Source organism: Ovis canadensis, chromosome 7 (genome assembly GCF_042477335.2).
Source record: "Ovis canadensis isolate MfBH-ARS-UI-01 breed Bighorn chromosome 7, ARS-UI_OviCan_v2, whole genome shotgun sequence".
NCBI classification, from domain to species: domain Eukaryota; kingdom Metazoa; phylum Chordata; class Mammalia; order Artiodactyla; family Bovidae; genus Ovis; species Ovis canadensis.
In genome coordinates this window covers 41465321-41489662 of record NC_091251.1, presented here as the reverse complement: position 1 = coordinate 41489662, position 24342 = coordinate 41465321, and the positions used below count along the sequence as shown (strand labels likewise).

At 38.0% G+C, this 24342-nt stretch overlaps 1 long non-coding RNA gene across 6 annotated transcripts in view; it reads right to left on the bottom strand.

Moving 5' to 3' along the window:
• LOC138443485 (uncharacterized) overlaps window positions 1-24342 on the bottom strand; it is a 443619-nt gene that overhangs the window by 399729 nt on the left and 19548 nt on the right. For 2 of the 6 annotated variants that reach the window (XR_011258173.1, XR_011258174.1), the window contains exon 3: window positions 3114-3209. The exons of the other annotated variants lie outside the window; for them this stretch is intronic. This is a non-coding gene — a long non-coding RNA (uncharacterized lncRNA). The remainder of the gene's footprint in view (window positions 1-3113; window positions 3210-24342) is intronic. 6 annotated transcript variants of the gene reach the window in all.

Here is a 24342-nt window from a genome sequence, read left to right as displayed (position 1 = left end):
ATACCTGGAGTAATAGGTAAGTTTGGCCTTGGAGAAGAAACAAAGCAGGTCAAAGACTAACAGAGTTTTGCCAAGACAACACACTGGTCATAGCAAACACCCTCTTCCAACAACACAAGAGAAGACTCTACACATGGACATCACCAGATGCTCAATACAAAAATCAGATTTATTAAATTCTTTGCTGCCAAAGATGGAGAAGCTCTACAGAGTGAGAAAGAAAAGACCAGGAGCTGACTGTGGCACAGACCATGAACTCTTTATTGCCAAATTCAGACTTAAACTGAAGAAAGTGGGGAAAACCACTAGACCATTCAGATATGACCTAAATCAAATCCCTTATGATTATACAGTGGAAAGGAGGAATAGCTTCAAGGGATTAGAGCTGATAGATAGAGTGCCTGAAACTATGGATGGAGGTCCATGACATTGTACAAGAGACAGTGAATAAGACCATCACCAAGACAAGGAAATGCAAAAGGGCAAAATAGTTGTCCTAGGAGGCATTACAAATAGCTGACAAAAGAAAAGATGCAAAAGGCAAAGGAGAAAAGGAAAGATATACTCGTTTGAATACAGTGGTCCAAAGAATAACAAGGAGAGAAAAGGAAGCCTTCTTCAGTGATCCATACAAAGAAATAGAGGAAAACAATAGAAAGGGAAGGACTAGAGAGAAATCTCTTCAATAAAAGTAGAGATACCAAGGGAACATTTCATGCAAAGATGGGCACAATAAAGGACAGAAATGGTATGGACCTAACAGAAGAAGAAGATATTAAGAAGAGGTGGTAACAATACACAGAAGAACTATAGAAAAAAGATCTTCATGACCTAGATGACCATGATAGTGTGATCACTCACCTAGAGTCAGACGTCCTGGAATGCAACCTCAAGTAGGCCTTAGGAAGCATCACTACGAACAATGCTAGTGGAGGTGATGGAATTACAGTTGAGCTATGTCAAATCCTAAAAGATGATGCTGTGAAAGTGCTGTACTCAATATACCAGCAAAAAACTCAGCAGTGGCCACAGGACTAGAAAAGGTCAGTTTTCGTTCCAATCTCAAAGAAAGGCAATGCCAAAGACTGTTCAAACAAAAGCACAACTGCATTCATCTCACATGCTAGAAAAGTAATGCTCAAAAATCTTCAAGCCAGGCTTCAAGAGTACGTAAAAGCATGAACTTCCAGATGTTCAAGCTTGATTTTGAAAAGGCAGAAGAACCAGAGGTCAAATTGCCGATGTCTGTTGGATCATCAAAAAAGCAAGAGAGTTCCAGAAAAACATCTACCCTTGCTTTATTGACTATGCCAAAGCCTTTGACTGTGTGGAATACAACAAACTCTGAAAATTCTTAAAGAGATGGCAATACCAGACCTCCTGACCTGCCTCCTAAGAAATGTGTATGTAGGTCAAGAAGCAAGAACATGGAACAAGAGACTAATTTCAAATCAGGAAAGGAGTACGTCAAGGCTGTATACTTTCACCCTGCTTATTTAACTTATATGCAGAGTAAATCATGCAAAATGCTGAGCTAGATGAAGCATAAGCTGAAATCAAGATTGCTGGGAGATATGTCAATAACCTCAGTTATGCAGATGACACCACACTTATGGCAGAATGTGAAGAAGAACTAAAAAGCCTCTTGATGGACGTGAAAGATGAGAGTGAAAAAGCTGACTTAAAACTCAACATTCAGAAAACTAAGATCATGGCATTCAGTCCCATCACTTCATGGAAACAGATGGGGAAACAATGGAAACAGTGACAGACTTTATTTGAGGGGAGGGCTCCAAAGTCACTGCAGATAGTAACTGCAGCCATGAAATTAAAAGCTGCTTGCTCCTTGGAAGAAAAGTTATGACCAACCTAGACAGCATATTAAAAAGCAGAGACATTATTTTGCCAACAAAGATCTGTCTAGTCAAAGCTATGGTTTTTCCAGTAGTCATGTATGGATGTGAGAGTTGGACTATAAAGAAAGCTGAGCGTTGAAGAAATGATGCTTTTGAATTCTGGTATTGGAGAATACTCTTGAGATTCCCTTGAACTACAAAGAGATCCAACCAGTCCATCCTAAAGGACATCAGTCCTAAATATTCACTGGAAGGACTGATGTTGAAGCTGAAACTCCAATACTCTGGCACCTGCTGCAAAGAACTGACTCATTTGAAAAGACCCTTATGCTCGGGAAGATTGAGGACAGGAGGAGAAGAGGACGACAGAGAATGAGATGGTTGGATGACATCACCGACTCTATGAACATGAGTTTGAGTAAGCTCCAGGAGTTCGAGATCGACAGGGAAGCCTGCCCTGCTGCAGTCCATGAGCTTGCATATAGTTGGACACTACTGAATGACTGAACTGAACTAAACTCAACTTTGAATTAATTTTTGAGTACACATTACAGTTCTGGCCTAATTCACCATTGTAAAGCTTTAAATTCACTATACTCCACAATCCTTGTGTTTTGATATATATTGTTTAACAAACAGTTTAAATAATATTTGGTTTCCTATTTTCTTACACATACACATCTGTTAAGCAAAGATTCTGGTCATGATGAAGTAACAAGGATATAACTTTACTGAACTGATATAATCCTAGCCAACAGCTAAGAAACTCATCTTTTTAAATAGTCTGTGTAGTCTTATCATTGTAGAGGGATAATTTTCTTTGACATATTAGAATACTGACTATAAAACACATGATTCTCCAATATTATCATCACATCCCTAATGGTCCAGCAATATCAGCTTTAAAATCACTGGTAGAACACTCACCGTATACAGACTTGGTGCGAAGTTCTCAAAATATGAAACTAAATAATCCAAAGTCTCTGCCTTGATATTCCCAGGGTCTATTTTCTAACACGGATACCCTTGACTTTTGCATCCACAACACTTGGCTGGGTTGCTCACTTCCCCCACTTTTACTCTGTTTATTTCTTAACCAGCTAGAGCTCCCCTCAGGACAGAGCACTTGACAGTTTATAATTTTTTATCCTAAGCACTGTGCATTCAGGTATTTTTTGCATAGGAGATAGTATAGAAGCTGCTCCCAGGGAGAAACTAAACAAGAGGGTAGCAGAAAGTGAGGTTAAAATCACTCACCTGAAGTGGATACTTTAGATGTGAATCCCTGCTCTTCTACTTTTGAGCGAACTGATTTAGGGCAAGTCTCTAACCTTTAAGCCTCCCTTTTCTTATCTGAAAACAAAAATAGAGTAATTACCTCTTATTTTTTATGAGGATTAAATGATATAATGTATGTAAAGCATTTTTCACAATATTAGCACATAGGAAGTGCTTAAAATTTTCATTTATTGTTATTATTACTACTATTACACTAAAGGGGAAGAGAAGAGAAATAGAAATATTAGGTTACTGAGACTTTTTAAAAAGGGATGTATTCTTATGGATCTTTAGCCAGAGAAGTATCAAGTGTGAGGAAATCATTGTTTTGAGAGTTAAACAAAGGACTGGTAAAGGAAAGTGGAAAAGAGGAGGAAAGACAAAAAGAGCAAGGAATGTGAAGTAGCGGGGCAGAATAGCTTAAATCATGGACCATGGAGTTCGATGTTTCTCTTTTCCAAGTAATTTTCCTATCCTTGGCCACCTCATACGAAGAGTTGACTCATTAGAAAAGACTCTGATGCTGGGAGGGATTGGGGGCAGGAGGAGAAGGGGACGACAGAGGATGAGATGGCTGCATGGCATCACTGACTCGATGGACGTGAGTCTGAGTGAACTCCAGGAGTTGGTGATAGACAGGGAGGCCTGGCGTGCTGTGATTTATGGGGCCACAAAGAGTTGGACACGACTGAGCGACTGAACTGAACTGATGTCTATAAGTTTAACAATAATAATATGCTTAAATTGGAGTAAAATAAAATGCTTAAAATGGAATAAAAATAGATATTGCTTGTTTTAGAGAAAAGAAAATACTCAGAATTTATAGATTATGTAAAGAGATTTTCCTTGTACTAGTTCAAATGAAAATAAGATTAATAATGAATCTAAATCAGGCCAAGCCTTCCAATTTTTGACTCCTAGAACTTATATCAATAATCTCCTCCAGTATTAGATTTGCAAGAAATCAAAAATCATTCTGTAATCTTGGAATTTGAAAACTGTATTAGTTTCCTATTTCTACTATAATAAATTATTGTAAAACTAATTACTTCAAAAAATATGATTTCATTATGTTTCAGCTTTGGAGGTTAGAGGTCTAAAAAGGGCCTCACTGTGTTAAAATCAGGGTATGCGCAGGGCCCAGAAACCTTTGCTTGTCTCAGCTTCTAGACTCTGTATGCATTCCTTGGATGATGGTCCCCTTTCATCTTCAAAACTAGTAATGGCAGTCAAGTCTTTCTCACAGTGATTCCTCTGACAATCTTCCGCCTCTCTCTTCAGTATCATCTCTGTATTTTCTTGGATTAGATTATATTGGATCCACCGGTTAATCAAGGATAACCTTTCCCTTCAGTTCAGTTCAGTCACTCAGTCGTGTCCGACTCTTTGCGACCCCATGAATCGCAGCACGCCAGGCCTCCCTGTTCATCACCATCTCCCGGAGTTCACTCAGACTCACGTCCATCGAGTCCATGATGCCATCCAGCCATCTCAGCCTCGGTCGTCCCCTTCTCCTCTTGCCCTCAGTCCCTCCCAGCATCAGAGTTTTTTCCAATGAGTCAACTCTTCACACAAGATGGCCAAAGTACTGGAGTTTCAGCTTTAGCATCATTCCTTCCAAAGAAATCCCAGGGTTGATCTCCTTCAGAATGGACTGGTTGGATGTCCTTGCAGTCCAAGGGACTCTCAAGAGTCTTCTCCAACACCACAGTTCAAAAGCATCAATTCTTTGGCGCTCAGCCTTCTTCACAGTCCAACTCTCACATCCATACATGACCACAGGAAAAACCACAGCCTTGACTAGACATGTCTTAGTAGGCAAAGTAATGTCTCTGCTTTTGAATATGCTATCTAGGTTGCTCATAACTTTTCTTCCAAGGAGTAAGCACCTTTTAATTTCATGGCTGTAGTCACCATCTGCAGTGATTTGGGAGCCAAAAAAAATAAAAGTCTGACACTGTTTCCACTGTTTCCCCATCTATTTCCCATGAAGTGATGGGACCAGATACCATGATCTTCGTTTTCTGAATGTTGAGATTTAAGCCAACTTTTTCACTCTCCTCTTTCATTTTCATCAAGAGGCTTTTGAGTTCCTCTTCACTTTCTGCCAAAAGGGTGGTGTCATCTGCATACCTGAGGTTATTGATATTTCTCCTGGCAATCTTGATTCCAGCTTCTGTTTCTTCCAGTCCAGCGTTTCTCATGATGTACTCTGCACAGAAGTTAAATAAGCAGGGTGACAATATACAGCCTGGACGTACTCCTTTTCCTATTTGGAACCAGTCTGTTGTTCCATGTCCAGTTCTAACTGTTGCTTCCTGACCTGCATACAGATTTCTCAACAGGCAGGTCAGGTGGTCTGGTATTCCCATCTCTTTCAGAATTTTCCATAGTTTATTGTGATCCACACAGTCAAAGGCTTTGGCATAGTCAATAAAGCAGAAATAGATGTTTTTCTGGAACTCTCTTGCTTTTTCCATGATCCAGCAGATGTTGGAAATTTGATCTCTGGTTCCTCTGCCTTTTCTAAAACCAGCTTGAACGTCAAGGAGTTCACGGTTCACGTATTGCTGAAGCCTGGCTTGGAGAATTTTGAGCATTACTTTACTAGCATGTGAGATGAGTGCAATTGTATGGTAGTTTGAGCATTCTTTGGCATTGCCTTTCTTTGGAATTGGAATGAAAACTGACCTTTTCAAGTCCTGTGGCCACTGCTGAGTTTTCCAAATTTGCTGGCATATTGAGTGCAGCACTTTCAGAGCATCATCTTTTCTAATCACACTAGGACCACAGCCTTGTCTAACTCAATGAAACCAAGCCATGCCTGCCGGGCAACCCAAGATGGGTGGGTCATGGTGGAGAGGTCTGACAGAATGTGGTCCACTGGAGAAGGGAATGGCAAGCCACTTCAGAATTCTTGCCTTGAGAACCCCATGAACAGTATGAAAAGGCAATATGATAGGATACCAAAAGAGGAACTCCCCAGGTCATTAGGTGCCCAATATGCTACTGGAGATCAGAGGAGAAATAACTACAGAAAGAACGAAGGGATGGAGCCAAAGCAAAAGCAATACCCAGTTGTGGATGTGACTGGTGATAGAAGCAAGGTCCGATGCTGTAAAGAGCAATATTGCATAGGAACCTGGAATGTTAGGTCCAATTATCAAGGCAAATTGTAAGTGGTCAAACAACAGATGGCAAGGGTGAATGTAGACATTCCAGGAATCAGCGAACTAAAATGGACTGGAATGGGTGAATTTAACTCAGATGACCATTATATCTACTACTGCGGGCAGGAATCCCTCAAAAGAAATGGAGTAGCCATCATGGTCAACAAAAGAGTCCAAAATGCAGTACTTGGATGCAATCTCAAAAATGACAGAATGATCTCTGTTTATCTCCAAGGCAAACCTTTCCCTAGATTAAGGTAATCTGATAAGCAACCATAATCCTATCTGCAACCTTAATTCCTTTTTGCCATGTCAGGTAACATATTCAAAGGTTGGGGATTGGATATGATAATTTTTGAAGTGTCCTATTCTGGAGAAGGAAATGGCAACCCACTCCAGTGTTCTTGCCTGGAGAATCCCATGGACAGGAGCCTTGTGGGCTACATGCATAGGGTCGCAAGTTCAGACACGACTGAGTGACTTTCACTTCACTACTATTCCGTCAGTAAAAAAGGCTGAGGGGTGAAGAATTGATGCTTTTGAATTCTGATGTTAGAGAAGACTCTTCAGAGTCCCTTGGAACTGCAGTCAATCCTAAAGGATCAGTCCTGAATGTTCATTTTAAGGACTAATGCTGAAGCTGAAGCTCCAGTACTTTGGCCACTTGATGGGAAGAACTGACTCATTGGAAAAGACTCTGATGCTGGGGAAGATTGAAGGCAGGAGAAGAGGGAAACAGAGAATGAAATGATTCAATGGCATCATCGACTCAATGGATAAGAGTTTGAGCAAGCTCTAGGAGATGGTGAAGAACAGGAAAGCCTGATGTGCCATAGTCCATGAGGTTGCAGAGTCAGACACGACTGAGCGACTAAAAAACAGCAAATTCTGCTGACCGTTAAGTGTGTACTGACTGCATTCTGCTTTAGCTTTTCATTCTTACAGAAATTAAATAGAATAGATCTGAATTTTAATATATATGAGCAATTAATGCCATTAATGGAGGTTATTTCTGAAGTCCAGTTAGAAACAAATTCGTCTCATTTACTAACAATTTGGGAAAACTGATTAACCTTTTTGTGCAAACAACTCATTTTAAATGAGAATCATAATATCTACCTCATATTGTTGCTGTGAGAATTAAATGAGTTAATTAAAGAATTTAGGATAACAGAATCAGGAGTCCATAAATTTAGTTGTTGCTATTATTACTACCCAGTTTTATGATCTATAGACTCTTAAACATATATGTAGTTTTATACATTCATCAGTCATTATCAATTGATCCATGAATTTAGTTTGACCATTGACCCACCAGAATTTATTAAACATCTTTTGCAAAATGAACTGCATACTACACATAAGAATAACAAAAATACCTCACAATTATATAGCATTTACATTTTCACCTTTTTATCTTATCTGATCCTACTTAGGTTCCTACCCTTAGGAAGTTCTAGTTGCCTTAAGAAAACAAGAGATTACATACAAATTTAGCCAAACATCCCAGACATAGCACTGAAGTTTTGCAACAGTGTGAATAGGCATTTGCTCAGGCTGAGAGTCATTAAGAGTAAGTCTATGGATTAATCAGCACCACACTGGGGAATGATAGTGAACACCATCTCAGTCGAGGTTGGGCTCTTCTCTCATATAGGGCTGTGAAGACTATACTCATTAGGTTAATGAGGTCCTAACATTTCAAAAGAAAAAAAATATATCAAAAAAGTAGGCAAAAAGGAAAACAACCTATGATGTGATGGCTGTATACCCCCATGGATTCCTCCACTAAACAGTTAAACCTACGCCACACATTTCCAGGTTCATGCTTCTTCCAAACAAGGAGAGGTAGAAAACCCAACACAAAATAATTTACACAAGATTTCTTATGTGGTTACCTGAGAAAATTGTACAGGGCAAGCATTGGGTTTCTTTCCCCAGAGTTGGTATTTTGATATACCCTTTTGCTGTTTTGTATATTGATCACTGATTCTGATAGTCACTTCATCCTTTAGAGGATAGAGTAGGGGGAGTTCGAGTAGCATTCCTCAAGATAAAGAGAAGACTAATAAAAAATAGGTGGAATGGGAAACCCCCCAAAGAAACAGTAGATGAGGGCACAAGATAAGAATTTCAGCCTGACTGTTTCATTCCTTCCACTCATCTCTTGAGTCTGGCTGCCCAGCTGAGCTTTGCTCCCAGGTGGATTTCTGGGAAGAGAAAGCCACCATTTGCTCACTTTACCCTGGGGCCACCCAGCTGCCAAATGTCAGCTGAACAGAGGTGCATCAGAGGCGTGCAGTCAAAAGGCAGCAGGATGGCCAACTGCCATGAATTTCTGCATGAAGTCTGGCAACTTGGCATCCTCCTGCTCTCCCCCTCCCCCAGGTTAGTTGCCGAGAACCTCCAGCATGAAAGCTGCTTATCCTACCAACTTCAGCTGCTGCCCTCCTTTCCCTACGCCACTTCAATTCCTACCTCCTTACACTCTGAAAGTAAAATGAAGTCACTCATACACCTGGCTCTACTTGTGAACCCACCTAAGCTCTAACATAACTGTTTCTTTTCCCTCTTACACACCCCCATGGGTAAAGGCAGAACTGCCACATCCCCCTTGGACCTGATTGCTAGGCAACACTCAGCCATGTGAATTTGTCACTTCTGTTTGGCGCAAATTTCAATTTCACCTCCAACTGTAACACTGCTCGATATATTTTAGATGCCACTGTGGTTGGACGGCATCCCAGGAAAGATGTGAAGTGCTACTGCCAGGAATGAATGATTGGCACTGGGTAAAGCAATTCTCTGAACTCAGCCTTGGCATACCATTAATTGTTAAGTCTGTTCAGCTACCACCAACCTCTTGTCAGAATCGTGTCTATTGTAAGCCTTTGCGACAAGAGTCCAAATGGTAGAGCTCTCTCCCTCTGTAAGATCTGAAGAATTATGTCGATAATGAAGCAGTGGATTTCTCAGCTCACAACATATTACTTCTTCCTACTTTCATCTATTGGCTGCACTTTCATGTGCAAAGAAAAAATAGTTCCACGTTTGAATATTACAGAGTTAAGAGCTGCCAATTCAGGTTCTAGCCCTGAATAAAAGATTTACCTTCCCTCCTCTCTTTATCACAGCCTGCTTACTTTCATTCATGGTAACAATTAAATGCTGCTACAAGGAAACAAGTTATTAATGGGAAAAGATAAAATTAATGCTAAACATACTCTGGTGACAATAAATATATAATATTTGACATGTAAATTTTCCATACTGACATTAAATCAGAAAACATGCAACATGAAAACAATTATAATTTTTGAATAAACACATACCATCACTGGCAAGATATAATGCTATAATTCAAGACTCCATCCAATGCAGTGTGCCCAATGTGTTTATATATATATGTGTATATATATATACTGAATACGTATATGTATATGTACATATACTGAAGATTATTTGTCCTAATGACACATTCAATTGCCTAGCCACCTACATCCTTAAACAATACGCAATTGCTGTATTGACTCTTAGATGCTACAGTGTGGAAAGCTTTCATTTATGAGCACTGTGCTAAATAAAGTTAAAAATAGTCAATCTGTTTTGATTCCCCTTCCACTGCCTCCAGCCACCAAATTTTCAATTGATTTTTTTTTCCTCTCAAATCAAAACATCCTCAGAAAGCTTGGAAATATTTCCCTTGAATGAATCTAATTAAATAGAAGGAGTCAGTCAGTTATGAGTAAGAATAGTGTTTCAGACTTTAAGTGCAGGCCCTGATTCATCAGAAACAAAAGAAGTTTTTGTAACAGTGTGAATGAACCTTGAAGTGTGCATGTTCTTTTAAGAAAGGCCAAGGGTGCAGTTCTATTTTCTTAGCTCTGCTTTCATATTTATGTGTCTCATTTCCAGCTCATTGCTGATGCCTCAGTTGCGCTATCCATCACCACTTTTATCCTCCTTGTTCCTCAAAAAGAACATAAAATCCTTTTTTATGTGGTGGTAATATTATTGCAAATAAAAGCAAATACCAAAATCTTTATTAGTCTGCCAAAATAATAAACTATTTAATAAAAGCATGCTGTAAAAATAAGGTCATTTGCATCACTCAAGTTACTTGCAGGAAATACAGAGAATTATTGGTCAAAAAAATACAAACTGACAGCAATTACTTCTGTTGTTCATCTAACCACACTATGCAATAGGGTTAAATTTTTGTTGATATTTTGCACATTTTCTGGGTTTAAATGCTTTTAATATTACTTAAAACTGGTTGCACACTGGAAAATTTTTAAAAAATCTAACTCACAAAATATTGATTTCCTCTTTGCAAAAAAGATTTTTGGTAAGGGAAAAGGACTAAGTAGACTGGTCTCTTTTTTACATCTTTTTCACAAATGTGGAAGTTGAGCTACTGACAATCTTCATATTCTAAGATTTATTGCCTAAATATTTACCATTTTAATATCCAATATTGATTTTATTTGCTTTGGATTTGCGTCCACTGTTCAGCTCTATAGCTGTTACCTCTTTGTATTCAGCTTTTGTCATTCCTGCATGCACACCAATATAAGATATTTTATTTGGGAAGGTTAGTTTAACAGTGAAAGTTAACAATAAATATACTATTTCTAAATAAATTCTAATGTTTGATCTTTTAGCCTATTGTATATATAAACCTATCAATTCTTACTCCCTTGTAATTTCCAACCTCAGCTGGCAGATTTGAAAATATAGTATTGATATTCTTCTAACATAGCAAAATCAGTAGCAAGGTAAGAATTAAAACATAATTTGTATAGCCCTTTCATTGCCAAGAATAACTTGTATACCAAATCTTCTAGATAAAAAGCAAATATGACAATTAAACAAATATTATAAATCTTTTCAAAACTACATATTGCTTATTTATATTACTTGTTCCATGATGACACTTAAGGTCAAGAAAAGCTCTACAAACTACAGTTATTACTACTTTATGAAGCCTTTTGTCTATAGTTGTTTTCTTTGGGTCACAAATTAACCATTGTTAGTTTTATTGACATCAGATTAATGTAAGAAAATGAGGTACAATTTCTATACAATGTAATGTTTCTGAAGGATAGATAATTCAACTAAGAAAATTTGGAATTTGAAAGAACACTTTTAGAAGCAAAGAAAACCAATTAAATTCATGTACTGTGTATTATGGCCTGAATTGTGTCCCAATTAAATTCAAATGTTGATGCCCTACTCTCCCAACCCTCATGCCTAAGAATGTGACTGTATAAGAAATAGGGCCTTTAAAGAAGTGGTAAAAATTAAATGAGGTCATATGGGTGGATCCTAATCCAATCTGTCTGGTGACCTAAGAAGAAAAACTTTGGATGTATGAAGAGATACTAAGAGTATGAACTCACAGAGGGAAAATTGTAAGAAAAGGCAGCAAGAAGGCACCATTTTCAAACTAAAGAGAGGCCTCAGAAGAAACCAACCCTACCAGTCCCTAGATCTTGGACTTCTAGTTTCCATAATAGTGAGAAAATAAATGTCTATTGTTCAAGCCATTCAGTCTGTGGAAGTTTCTTATAGCAGCCCTAGACAACTAATACACTATCCTATATAAATAGAAAGTTTTAATAAAAGTCTATTTGCAACACCAAATCAAATACAATATTAGTTTTTGCCAATTCTGCTTCCCCGATGGCTCCCATGGTAAAGCATCTGCCCACAATGTGGGAGACTCGGGTTCGATTCCTGGGTTGGGAAGGTCCCCTGGAGAAGGAAATGGCAACCCACTCCCGCACTCTTGCCTGGAAAATCCCATGGACGGAGGAGCCTGACAGGCTACAGTCCGTGGGGTCACGAAGAGTTGGACACGACTGAGCAACTTCACTTTCACTTGACCACCCAAATGCATTAAAGATATATGATGCAACTAATTCTTTTCAATTCAGGACACAAATCCAAACTGACACCCTAAGCTCTGTGTTGTCACAAAAACACCTGAAAATCTTGCTTCATATTTGAAATTCTTTCTGTCTCAAGTTCTTAACCTAGGGTTCATAAACCACAAAGCCTCTTGATATTTCTTACACCAGCTCTTGTGGGCTTTGCATACATTCATTGCCATAGGAAGAAATGTATCATCTCCAAAATAAGAACCACTTAAATCTTGGGGTATTGTTTCTATCTGACTAATCAGTGGGCAATAGAGATGTTCTCTGATGGGAAAAAACCTAAGATGTGTGTTGTGTGCTTAGTCGTGTCCGACTCTTGAGACCACATAGACCATAGTCTGCCAGGCTCCTGTGTCCATGGGATTCTCCAGGCAAGAATACTTGAGTGTGTTGCCATTTCCTTCTCCAGGGGATCTTCCCGACCTAGGAATTGAACCCGGGTCTCCTGCACTGCAGGCAGACTCTTTACCAACTGAGCTACAAAAACCCAATATTGTGTATTTTAATTAACAAGTTTAGATGGATAATCATTTACCATCAAATGAATGATCTAGCTGGTCCACAGTGAGATGTTTAATTTAGTGAATAAATCATGTACAAAATTTTGTTGGAGGACCAGAAAAAGCATTTTTTTTCTTCTGGTAACCAAACATTTTCTAAGAGAGCTCACTGGTTTGTAGCTTTCAGGCTCATAAGTATCACTTAAACTCAGATGGTAAAGAAGCCACCTGCAATGCAGGACACCCGGTTTCAATTCCTGGATTGGGAAGATCCCCTGGAGAAGGGAATAGCTACCCAATCCAGTATCTTTGCCTGGATAATTCTACAGACAGAGTAGCCTACAGGGCTACAATCCATGGGACTGCAAAGAGTCGTACATGACTAAGAGACAACACAAACAAAAAATAACAGAACATCTGCAAATTTTGTGGATTCTATTTTATGCCAAGAAGAGCACTGAGATTAAATTTCTGATCTGGGCCAAATGCTGTGTCTTAGCCAATGACATTGTGACTTATATTTTAGCAAAAATCTGTTTTTAAAGGCATAGTAGTAATATTTATTGAGTGCTTACTTTGTGCCAGCCACAACTCTAAATATTTTAAATATATTGTATAGGTTAGCAGCAGAAAAAACAAATTATGAGATGAGTTGTAGTTTCTATTTTAAGAATGGGAAAACTGAGATACATAGAGTAAGATTAACAAACTCGCCCAAGGTTATAACTACTTCTTTAAATTATCCAGATTAAGTATCTTCATATATAAGCAAATTCCTTAAAACACCATGCCATTATTGCCCATGAAGTTACTCTAGAACATTATGCAGTTTATAGACTTGCAACTTCAATGTGTTCTTTGTATCAAAGTTATTTTCAGACAAACTTTAATTTCCTTGCTTTAGTATTCCTACTTAGAATGGTTTCCAAACAATAAACCCACTGGCCTATCATTTTGCCACCAGCAATGATAATCCTGATTTTATTTTGTGAATACCTTTCTTTCTTGTAAAGGTCACAAAGTTCAGGATAGGGTTACACAGTGAAAGAAAAAAAAAAAAGCTGTTTCTGTCACTGAAGAGACAAGGAGATAGATGGCAGGCTTCAGCATAGGCTCAATTTCTGTTGTTACCCAATTCACTAATTGTTTGCTTTCATTTTAAAGTCTTCTCTGAATGTGTTTTTTAAAACTTTTTTTTTTCACATCCTTGTTTTCAGTGGCCCCTTATAGACTTACAGATGGAAATCTGTTTCCCTTATCCTTATAGGTAACTCATGTTTTTCTTTGAAGCAGAGGAGGGGGTAGTGAACAAAAACAGCTCTGTCCTTTAAGATCTTTTACACATATCCCTCAACTTTTAGAGCTTTCTCTAAACCTTAGCTATGTAATAGTGTATGGGGGGAAAAGATTCTTTTTGATTTTTTTCCTGGAGTTTTAAAGAATTCATCTTAAATGAATGATAGAAAACTTGTAGAATTTGAAGACTCGGTGAAAAGTTAAGTTTGGTCCCAAACCCAATGGCAAAGATTGTTTTTTAAGATTGGTTTCAAGTTACCCCAATCATGTTACTGTTGTGATATTAGATTACTTCCTTGTAATAGTATCAGGTTATATAATTGTCCTGGTCCATTCAACTTAATGAAATAAAGTGACACTGATGGTGAGAGTTTTACACACCATACCATGTATAGAAGAATGGTTTTCAGTAGATTCTGGACTTTTAGCATCTCTTAACCCATGATACTATTCAGTTCAGTTCAGTTCAGTCGCTCAGTCATGTCTGACTCTTTGCAACCCCATGGACTGCAACACACCAGACCTCCCTGTCCATCACCAGCTCTCAGAGTTTACTCAAACTCATGTCCATTGAGTAGGTGATGCCATCCAACCATCTCATCCTCTGTCTTCCCTTTCTTCCTCCTGCCTTCAATCTTTCCCAGCATCAGGGTCTTTTCAGATGAGTCAGTTCTTCACAGCAGGTGGCCAAAGTATTAAGAGTTTCAGCTTCAGCATCAGTCTTTCCAATGAATATTCAGAACTGATCTCCTTTATTATTATTTTTTTAATTTTTATTTTTACTTGATTTTACTTTACAATACTGTATTGGTTTTGCCATACATTGACATGAATCCACCATGGGTGTACATGTGTTCTAGAATGGACTGGTTAGATCTCCTTGCAGTCCAAGGGACTCTCAAGAGTCTTCTCCAACACCACAGTTCAAAAACATCGATTCTTTGGCACTCAGCTTTCTTTGTAGTCCAACTCTTAAATCTATTTGTGACAATTGGATACTATGATACTATTAGTGGTTCCTTATATTTCTCTCTATTACAAATAAATAAATAAACATACCATGATAATATTATAAATAAGAAGTAGTATCTTAATGAAATGATAAACTAAATAGCTGTAGTGATTGAATTAAATGAAACCTATAGAAAATGATTGATTTGATTTTTAAAACTATGGACAATACTAAGAGCAGATACTGAGAAAAGTAACTGTACAGTTGACAAAGTCATTAACTTTAGAAGTTAATTAATACATTGGTAGATATCCATGAAGTAATTAAAGAACTGAGACAGATATTGTACTTGTAGCTTTATTTCAGTGCAGGACAGCACTTATTTTAATATTAATAAATCTGGAGAATTATAGACATATATACACACATGAGAGAGGGGGAAAATCTAAAAGCATTGTTCTTATGACTCTAAGTTTAGGGTTATCTGTAAAGCTTTTTAATTAAAAAGTTATTGAAGAAGAAACATCTGAAACAGAACAGGGGGGAGGTTCTTCAAGTGACTTAGCAGTTTGCAGTAGCATCAACTGTTGCAGTGAAAACAAAGATTTCTAATCTTAGAACTTGGCAGGTAAGTGAGTAACAGATTTTTCAATATAATGTTTTGATTTTTAAGAAATAAATGAATTTGTCACTTCTTACTTTTGCCTGTTTCACATTCAGTCACATATTTTATTACCCCCTTGGGAGGTTGATTACAAATATTTCTAGTTAAAAGAATTCTTGGTTCTCTATTAACTGAACTAGTTCCTAAACCTTGCACCTCTTTGGGAATCTGTAAGTTAGTTCAAGCCTGAAAAAGTGAGTGTATCTTTGAATATGCTGAAATTAAGATATATGTAGGTTTGTGCATGTCTGTGTTTGAAATGGAAGAGAAGACGTAAGTAAGAAGTCGAAGCTCTTAGTTTTAGTTTCTTTTTGAACATTATTGGTTTCTGTCACTTTATTAATATCTCTCAACATTTTTATTTTATTCATTGCAAATGTTGGGAAGAAGGTGCAGAGTTGTTTGAGATATTTTTACACCCTGCAGCACACCATCTTAGGTTTCTTTAAGTGAAATGAATGTTGTATTAATGAGGACTGTTGTCAACACCATGCCAATAAAACTGCCAATTAAGAAAAGGTACTCCTAGAGATTTTGTTTTAAAAACAAATTAGCTAGGTAGTTGGGCTATATAAAAAAACATCAAAAATAAATTTCTCACTAATAAGATGCTTTTGAGCTGACTGGATTCTACCTTTAAATTCTACTCATCCTCATAGTCTCTACATGAGCCTTGCAAATATTTCCTTAATCACATATCCACTGGAAGTAACCAAGTGTGCCTTGTAGCAAAGATTATGAATTTCCTGTTCAAATATATGTCCCCTAAGGCTAGGACAGGTAGGGAAAATAATGAGAAAGTCAATTTTTGAAAGTTATTTACAAGGCAGCTATAACATACTTTACAGAAAGAAAACACATGGTCTCCAGAATTTGCCTTGTATTGACAGGTAAATTCTAGCCCAGAACACTAAGGCTATTTCTTACTATGGTGGCGAAATGATAGAAGCCAAAATCTCAAAGAATATGGTACCTTGCCTTGACAAACTAAATTACGAAAAATACATATTTCCACAATATTACATCTTGCAGAGTGAAGTTATACAACAGTAAATGCTTTTAATTGTCTTTCCTCTATGGGTTAGAGTTCTTTATTAATTGTATATTAATATTTAGAACAGTACAGTATGTTTTATTTTATGTCTAAAACTCTTAAATACTTTCAAACATTAGCCTAATTGTCCTTTATTACTAACAAAAATTTAAACATCTTTCATGACACATATAGCTAGAAAAATCTTAATTGTTTAGAAATGGTATAAAAATAACCACACTTCAGGTTATGCCTATCTAGTATTGGTATGCATTTTGCCTTCATAAACTTGGTAATCCTCTGAAAAATCTCTGTTTACATTACTGTAAATTTGTTGGCATGTTTAAGTTTCTTTTTTTCTTCTCTATCAAAAGAAAAAAAAATTATTTCTTTAAAATTTCCAGTTTGCATTCACTCAGTCAGCCAGTTCAGTCGCTCAGTCATGTGTGAAATCTTTACGATCCCTTGGACTACAGCATGCCAGGCCTCCCTGTCCATCACTAGCTCCTGGAGTTTACTCAAACTCATGACATTTGAGTCGGTGATGCCATCCAGCCATCTCATCCTCTGTCATCCCCTTCTCCTCCCGCCTTCAGTCTTTCCCAGCATTAGGGTCTTTTCAAATGAGTCAATTCTTCGCATGAAGTGACCGGTATGGGGGTTTCAACTTCAGCATCAGTGCTTCCAATGAATATTCAGGACTGATTTCTTTTAGGATGGACTGATTGGATCTCCTGCAGTCCAAGGGACTCTCAAGAGTCTTCTCCAACACCACAGCTCAAAAGCATCAATTCTTCAGAGCTTAGCTTTCCTTATACTCCAACTCTCACATCCATACATGACTGGAAAAGCCATAGCCTTGACTAGATGGACTTTTGTTGGCAAAGTAATGTCTCTGCTTTTTAATATGCTGTCTGGGTTGGTCATACTTTCCTTACAAGGAGTAAGCATCTATTAATTCCATGGCTGTGGTCACCATCTGAAGTGATTTTGGAGCCCAAAAAAATAAAGTCTGCCACTTTTTCCACTGTTTCCCCATCTATTTCCAATGAAGTGGGACCAGATGCCATGATCTTAGTTTTCCAAATGTTGAGCTTTCAGTCAACTTTTTCACTCTCTTCTTTCACTTTCATCAAGAGGCTCTTTAGTTCTTCTTCACTTTCTGCCATAAGGGTGGTGTCATCTGCATATCTGAGGTTATTGATATTTCTCCCGGCAATCTTGATTCCAGCTTGTGCTTCATCCAGCCCAGTGTTTCTCATGATGTATTCTGTATATAAGTTAAATAAGCAGGGTGACAGTATACAGCATTGACGTACTCCTTTTGCTATTTGGAACCAGTCTGTTGTTCCATGTCCAATTCTAACTGTTGCTTCATGATCTGCATACAGATTTCTCAACAGGCAGGTCAGGCGGTCTGGTATTACCATCTCTTTCAGAATTTTCCAGTTTGTTTTACACAAAAAAGAAAACTGGCATAGTCAATAAAGCAGAAATAGATGTTTTTCTGGAACTCTCTTGCTTTTTCCATGATCCAGCGGATGTTGGCAATTTGATCTCTGGTTCCTCTGCCTTTTCTAAAACCAGCTTGAACATCTGGAAGTTCACGGTTCACATATTGTTGAAGCCTGGCTTGGAGAATTTTGAGCATTACTTTACTAGCATGTGAGATGAGTGCAATTGGCGGTAGTTTGAGCATTCTTTGGCATTGCCTTTCTTTGGGATTGGAATGAAAACTGACCTTTTCCAGTTCAGTGGCAACTGCTGAGTTTTCCAAATTTGCTGGCATTTTGAGTGCAGCACTTTCACAGCATTATCTTTCAGGATTTGAAATAGCTCAACTGGAATTCCATCACCTCCACTAGCTTTGCTTGTAGTGATGCTTTCTAAGGCCCACTTGACTTCACATTCCAGGATGTCTGGCTCTAGATGAGTGAACACACCATCATGATTATCTGGGTTGTGAAGATCTTTTTTGTACAGTTCTTCTGTGTATTCTTGCCACCTCTTCTTAATATCTTCTGCTCTGTTAGGTCCATACCATTTCTGTCCTTTATTGTGCCCATCTTTGCATGAAACGTTCCCTTGGTATCTCTAATTTTCCTGAAGAGATCTCTAGTCTTTCACATTCTATTGTTTTCCTCTATTTCTTTGCAGTGATCACTGAGGAAGGCTTTCTTGTTTCTCCTTGCTATTCTTTGGAACTTTGCATTCAAATGGATATAATTTTACTTTTATCCTTTGCTTTTCGCTTCTCTACTTTTCACAGCTATTTGTAAGGCCTCCTCAGACAGCCATTTTGCCTTTTTTGCATTTCATTTCCTTGGGGATAGTCTTGATCCCTGACTCCTGTACAATTTTACAAACTTCTGTCCATAGTTCTTCAGGCACTCTATCAGATCTAGTCCCTTAAACCAACTTCTCACTTCCACTGTAAGGGATTTGATTTAGGTCATACCTGAATGGTCTAGTGGTTTTCCCTACTTTCTTCAATTTAAGTCCAAATTTGGCAATAAGGAGTTCATGATCTGAGCCACAGTCAGATTTCATTAGAGATCATTTTATTCTTTTCTCTGTTATAGTTTCAAACAAAACATAAGAAGCTTAATGTCTCTGTGTCAGTAAAGAATTTTCATATAACAATATATTTTCTAAACTGGGCTCACTCATCTACCCATTCACTCATGCCCTTAATCACCCAACAATGGTTAAATGTTTACCATGTAAGGCACTATGACTAAAAAACTAATAATACATAATGTCTTCCTTTAAGAAATGTATACTATTCAAGATTCTATTAGAGAAATAAAAGAATTTAACGAAAGAAACATTTATAGATGTGTGTGCAGAATTAAAGAATCAGCAATGGATGTTGAGGTATTTCAGGGACTAGAAATTGTGGGAAGCCTAAACCATTCCCAAGCCTGAAGAGGGAAGTGGAGGAATGGCATTATCACTACTGAGTGATGTCTGGAGCTCAGACTCACTCAGGTGAGATGAATTATGAGGCAGAATAATTTAGCCACTTCCAGAAACACAGAGTGAACGGAAAAAAAAAAAAAGGCAGGAAAACAAATATTTCTACTGTATTTCTGCTTCTCTTTCCTTTTTTATTCTTCTGCCTGGATTTCCCATTGGCAAAACCCAATAGAAAGCCAAAGGGTAAGAGCCTGAGGGATGCTGTCCAACTGACATCCATACCAGGGCAGAATAGGGGACATAATGAATTGAGGGTCTGAGAAGCAGCCTCCAAGGTGGCTCCCAACAATCACCGCCTCCTGGTATTCTTTCCCTTGTGTATCTTCCCCTTGAATCAAGGCTGGACATTGTCACACACTTCTAATGAATAGAATGTGACAAGTGTTGAAAAGTCACTTCCATGATATGATTCCATCCTGGCTTCCATCATGGGCTTCCATATTGGACGTTTTCCCTTGCCCTCTCACTTCCTCATTCTATGGGAAGCCAGTTGCCCTACTGAGAGGAAAAAAAAAACAAAAACAGTCTCCAGCCCAGCAAGGAATTGAGGCCCTCAGTCCAACAACCCTAAGGAATTGAATTCTGCCAACAGCCATGTGAATGACCTTAGAAGCAGATCTTTACCAGACAAATCTTTGGATAGGCTTCAGACCTCTGAGAGAACCTGAGTCAGAATATCTAAATAATCCACATCTGGATTTCTGATTCACAGAAATTGGGAGCTAGTAAAAGATTGTTGTTTTAAGATGCTAGGTTTGGGGAGTAATTTTTTATGTCACAGTAGATAATCAATAGATGGGAAGAGTGGGGAGAGAGCATAACTGCCTTAGTTCACCATTTTTGCCTTATAGCATAAATTTTTGCCCCTCAATCACATGGGGAAATTCTTACCCCACACACAAAACTGACATCAGCTGTGCTATAAACATGGAGTGATTTCAGTTCATTCATGCTCCTTCCTTAAATGTAAATGATAAATGACTTCCCATCAGAACATTTTTATATTCAATAGCAGCAAACAGGGGGAAATGAAAAGAAATTAACATAAAATATAGCTACTATAATATCTGCTTTGGTAGCTGGGCATGAGATCTAAAATTAAATATATATTACTTTTTTCATATATTAATACTTTTCTGATTGAGGTTATTTACCTGGTTGGGTGAACTAAACCTTCATTTTTACAATTTAAAAATTCTTAGTGGTGACGACTTTATTGAGATTCCACAGTTTCCCATAGACTATTCTCATGGAAGAGTAAGAAGTTCCCCAGTGAAATCCTTGAGTTTCACACATGTTTTTCTTGCCTCTATTGTATCATTTTAACCCAATTTTCACATACAATTACTTTAGGCAGTAAAGTAAGGTCTTGCTGTTGGTTCTTCAGTGGGGGAAGCCCCCAAATTATCAAAGGATTGTCTCAGCTCTTAATTTAATGGAACAATGACTATATTTCCTGTCAAAAATTGTTCTACCTTGGAATTTAGGATTTCTAAATCTTCTGAATACTTAGATGAAATATGATATATAATACTGACAGAGGTAACTCCCACCTCCATTCTTTGTTTTCTTAATCTCTGAATTCTGGCTATAAAGAAAATGGCACTGTATATTAAACATCTAATGTTAGTTTAAGTCACATACTACGTTCTACAGCATAGCAACCTAAACTTACCAGCTGTTTCTAAGTTGATGCTTCAGCAGACAAAAAAGAAAAAAATCTATTTTTCAAATATATTCAGAAACTATGGAAATGACCACAGGAAGACGTGTTATTGAAGCCACTGTCAGATTAAATGAAGTCAAGACTTCATTCATCACTTGATCTCTATAAGCCCATACTGGCCCATGATAGTGTTTTGTCTCCTACAGACTGGCATTACCTCAGATTCACTATTAGGACTGAGGCTTTCCCTATCCCAGTAAAAATCATTTGGTAAATGACAAGTTCATCTGGAAAAGACATGGATGCCATTTGTGGCCATATTTCAGGCTATATTCTTCCTCAAATGGACACGGCCTGTTGCCAAATTAAAGAACTTCAGATCTGTGAATTGGCTAAAGTCTGGGAATTGGGTATGAGGCTAATTTTCACTATGACAATTTATACTGGTTTTTATTTTGTATTAGTCAAGAAACATCTTAGAAGATTGTCCACATATTTAATTGTCAGTGACCTTGTAATCAATTAGTCACTGACACACACCCATGCTGGTCAAAACACTCTGGTTACCACTCTGTAAACTGTGTTTAATATATTATTATTACTAATAAATTATATTATTATTCATAATAGAATTATTACTACTACTAAGACATTATTATTAATAAGGATGCTAGAATAATGTGCCCACCTTATTTCTGACAATTTTGAGCAGCCACTTGGCCCTACTACTCAGGGAGTTTATTTTCATGGCAACATCTCTCATGTCCATCATCAGCTCTTAGGGATGCCAGCACAGAGGTTTTAAAGGTTGCCGCCCTTCCTTTAACCATTGCATTCTATTATGTTTTGAATGAAATAGGTGACCTCCATGGAAGATAGAGTTGGGGCTTCCCAAGTGGCTCAGTGGTAAAGAAGCTGCCTGACAATTCAGGAGCTGCAGGAGGCATGAGTTTGATCCCTGGGTCAGGACGATCCTCTAGAGGAGGAAATGGCAACCCACTCCAATGTTCTTGCTGAGTGGGCTATATATAGTCCATGAGGTTGCAAAGAGTTGGACATGACTGAGAAAGTGTACACCAAATTGAACATTTTAAAATCTGTTCTAATATGCTCATTTCTTTAAGCCATTAAACTTCCTTTTCTACATTATGTCAGTGTAGTTCTGAAATCTTAAACTCATTGACCACAGGCAATTGCTGAGTCCAGACTTTCATTTACCAGCAAACTGTTAGACTCACTCTCAATTTTTTTCTGGCTAAAATACCAAAATCTCAAATTTTAATTGAGGCCACATTAAGCATACAGTTAGCACATTCCAATGATTCTCAAATTTTAACATGTACCAGAATCACCTGGATGATTTGTAAAAACAGATTTCCAGACCCCATGCTCTAGAGTTTCTGATTCATTAGGTCTAGGATGGGAGTCTAGGAAATATGCATTCCTATCAGGTTCTCATGTGACACTAATGCTGGTTGGTCCAATGACCACATTTTGAGAACCACTGCCAATCAAATCTTATCATTCATTCATCTTGACCTAATCTCTTTAGTATTCAATCTAATTCATGTTTGCCAGATTCTTGTTTATATAAATTGGCAAGATGATCTCTCAGAGCAGACCTTGCAATTTTCTCTCAAGGTTATGCTGGGATTTAATCTTATTAAGGTTCTGGAGGCAATAAGGTAATACTATGGTTCTAGGGCAGGAGTGTCTTGAGTAGAAAAGAAACACTTTTGAGAGGCAACTGCCCCAGCTGAAGTTATTGAAGAGTTTTTCTACAGAGAATGACTGGTTTCATCAGACAGTGGGAAAAAGCAGTTCTATTCTCAAGGCAGCGTCAAAGGAATTTGAGTTTCTAAGTTCTCAGTCTCATCTATGCCTGTCCAAATGTCCTTATTTCAAACAATAGTTTTCACTTCTTCCCAATAAGTGTCCCTACCTTAGATAAGAAATGTGCATTCTTAATGTGTATCCTAGGTTTAGAAAATCTTGCTGAAAAAATCCATATAAACCTTCTGATATTCTCTTCATGTTTTGCTTTGAGAGTTCAAATGCTAAGCTTAATTTTTTTCTTTTTCATAAGCTTTACAACACAGAGATAGTCTATCCCACAGTCTTAATCATCATTGTTGCTGTAGTAATCAGATGCCACAACCATGTGTCCTTCTAATGCCTTGCCCCAGCTGATCTCTACCCAGTATCAATAACAGTGATAATCTGAGTAATTGCATATAACTGCATGCCATGAATTACATTTTCTGACTCACCTTCTTCACTTAATTACCTGCTAAATAAACTTGTTCAAAATGAATCACCTCATTTTTGCATACCAATATGAGGAGCAGCGGCTGCGCTTTGCTGCAGCAGCTGTGAAGTGATATCCCATGTCCAAGGTAAGAGAAACCCAGGTAAGATGGTAAGTGTTGCAAGAGGGCATCAGAGGGCAGACACCCTGAAACCATAATCACAGAACACTAGCCAATCTGATCACATGGACCACAGCCTTGTCTAACTCAATGAAACTAAGCCATGCCCTGTGGGACCACCCAAGACAGACGGGTCATTGGGGAGAGGTCTGAAGAAAGTTTCCACTGGAGAAGGGAATGGCAAACCACTTCAGTATTCCTGCCTTGAGAACCCCATGGACAGTATGAAAAGGCAAAATGATAGGATACTGAAGGAGGAACTCCCCGTGTTGGTAGGTGCCCAATATGCTACTGGAGATCAGGGGAGAAATAACTCCAGAAAGAATGAAGGGATGGAGCCAAAGCAAAAACAATACCCAGCTGTGGATGTGACCAGTGATAGAAGCAAGGTCCGATGCTGTAAAGAGCAATATTGCATAGGGACCTGGAATGTTAGGTCCATGAATCAAGGCAAATTGGAAGTGGTCAAACAGGAGATGGCAAGAATGAATGTTGACATTCTAGGAATCAGTGAACTAAAATAGACTGGAATGGGTGAATTTAACTCAGATGACCATTATATCTACTACTGTGGGCA